General features: G+C 44.5%; 1 non-coding gene across 1 annotated transcript; it reads left to right on the forward strand.

Annotated features, from left to right (window-relative positions):
• Positions 1-1,817: 1,817 nt before the first annotated feature.
• Trnav-cac (transfer RNA valine (anticodon CAC)) lies at positions 1,818-1,891 on the forward strand. Its single transcript has one exon. It is a non-coding gene; the product is annotated as a tRNA-Val (tRNA).
• Positions 1,892-2,755: the final 864 nt, after the last annotated feature.

Here is a 2,755-nt window from a genome sequence, read left to right on the forward strand (position 1 = left end):
CGAGGCCTCTGGGGGAGCACAAGCCTCAGGCAGGTGAAGGACGGTGTTGTGGATTAGCGAACAGGTTAGGTAGGGTCTAAAGGGCAGTCTGGGGTTTGCAGCCAGAGCTCAACTTATTAGCAGGAAGCATGTTTGCCAGTGAGATAGATGGCCTCCAGGGAGGGATAAACCGTCGCCCCAGAGGTAGGAAGAGACTCGACTGGACCACCACCAAACATGCTGCAGAGAGGGTGCTGAGAGACAGGCTGTGTTGACGGCCCACCTGTTCCCCACAAACACGGCAACTGTGTCTAGCTCTGTCACCTGAGGTGCAGACCTCGGGCCAATGGCATCAGCAGAGCATGAGAGATCACAGCAAGGCAATGCTCACTGCGGACTCTGAAGACACCCCATCCCCTCCACTCTTCCTGCTCTGGGCCTTTCCTCAGGTAGTCATCATTTGTCTGATAGGCAGCAAAAGAGATAGAAAGCACAGGTCTACACAGCCACCAAATGGCCATTTCTACGTGCTTTTTAGGGGAAGGAGCTTCAGTGGTATTGGATTTACAAAAACACCAAGTACAGTCCCAAACTCCGCCACTGAAGCCAGCCTAGGTGGATGGGTGTCATGAGACTGAACTGCTGCACAGTTGCCTTGGAAACCAAATTTGTTAGTGATAAAACCTCAGAACCACAACAGAGAGAAAGCTGAAACCTACAACCTGCTCAGGGTTTTCTCTAGTAGAAAAGCCCTGGTGTTTGAGGTGAGGATGTGGGGTGCTGGGCATCCATTTGCCAGTGCAGCAAAGAAGTCACCCCTTGTCAGTGGAAGGGCCCCTGCTACCAGGGTAAGTCAACTCCAGGGTGTGGGGAGCCCATCAAGGGGCGTAGGCAAGAGCAGAGACCTTCTTTCTTTATTAATTTTGCAGTACTGGGAATTGAACCCATGGCCTTGGACATGCCAGCAAGCACTCTATCATTGAGCCACATCCCCAGCCCTGGTCTGGGGTGGGGGTGGGGGGCCTTCCTACACTAGGATCAAGAACATAAGCCCTACTGGACACAGTGGTGCACACCTGTAATCCTAGCAACTCGAGAGGCTGAGACAGGAGGATTGCAAATTTAAGGCCAGCCTCAGCAACTTAGTGAGACTCTCAAAATAAAAAATAAAAAGGTCGAGGGATAGGGCTTGGTGGCTAAGCATTCCTGGTTTTAAAAAAGAGCATATGCCCTTATGGGCTTGCTGTGTCACGATGACTAGATGAATTCCCACTCCCTTTCTCTCTTTTTTCCCCCAGTCCTGGGAATTGAATCCAGGGTTGCTCTACCACCGACCTATACCCCCAGCCCTGTCTATCTTTAATTTTAAGACAGGGGGGTCTTTAAGTTGCAGAGACTGACCTTGAATTTATGACTTCCTGCCTCAGCCTCCTGGGTTACTAGGATCACAGTCATTCCCCACCTGCTGGGTGTGGCCTTAGTCTCAGAATTCTTATTCCCTCTGTTTTTTACTTTTTATTAGAATATCATAATTATACATAATAATTGGTCTCATTTTGGCAAATCATACATGCATGGAATTTGTTTTCAAGCCCCATCTCTTCCCACTTGCCCTTCCCCTTCTCCCTTCCCCTATTCTCCGTCCTCTACTCTTATTAGACTTTCTTCCTTCTAGATATACACAAAGGTGAAAATCCCTTTGGTACCTTTATATTTGAGTATAACATGATTTTGTTAAATTCATTCCATTTATCTTCCCCTTTCCCTTCCTCCCTCTCTCTTGATCTCCTTCTTCTACTCCACTGATCTCTCCTCTGTCTTTAAGATATTGAGAGGCTGGAGATGTAGCTCAGTTGGTAGAGTGCCTGCCTCACAAGCACTAAGGCCCTGGGTTCGATCCCCAGCACCGCCAAAAAAAAAAAAAAAAAAGTTTAAGATATTGAATCCCCTCCCCAACCACCTTCTTTTCTTTGTGTTGCTCTCACTTCCACATATGAGAGGAAACATTTGACCTTTAAATTGTCATTTTCTCCATTTCCATCTATTTACCAGGAAATGTCATTATTTCTTTCTTCTCTTTTTTTTTTTTTTTTTCTTTTTTTTTTTGTGGTGCTGGGGACTGAACCCAGGGCCTCGTGCTTGCAAGGCAAGCACTTTACCAACTGAGCTATATCCCCAGTCCCTATTTCAGTCTTCTTTTTGGCTGAGTAAAACTCCATTGTGTATACCATATTTTATTGATCCATTCATTCTTGATGGGCATCTGGACTGATTCCATAATTTGGCTATAGTGAATTGTGCTACTATAAACACAGAAGTGACTTTATCACTGTGGTATGACGATTTCAGTTCTTTTGGATAAATACCAAGGACTGGGACAGCTGGGTCACAGGGTGGTTCCATTTCTGGTGTTTTGAGGAATCTTCACACTGCTTTCCAGAATGGTTGTACTAATCTGCAGTCCTACCAACAACTTAAGGATGTACCTTTTTTCTCACATCCTCACCAACATTTATTGTTATTTGTGTTCTTGATAATTGCCATTCTAACTGGAGCAAGATGAAGTCTTAGTGTAGTTTTGATTTGCATTTCCCTAATTGCTAGAGATGTTGAACATTTTTTCATGTATTTTTTGACCATTCATGTTTCTCCTTTTGAAAAATGTCTGCTTAGTTCTTTTGCCCATTTATTGATTGGGCTATTTGTATTTTTGTTTTATTTTGCTATTTTTAAAAAAATTTTTAGTTGTAAATGACACAATACCTTTACTTTGTTT

Source organism: Sciurus carolinensis, chromosome 4 (genome assembly GCF_902686445.1).
Source record: "Sciurus carolinensis chromosome 4, mSciCar1.2, whole genome shotgun sequence".
NCBI classification, from domain to species: Eukaryota; Metazoa; Chordata; class Mammalia; order Rodentia; family Sciuridae; genus Sciurus; species Sciurus carolinensis.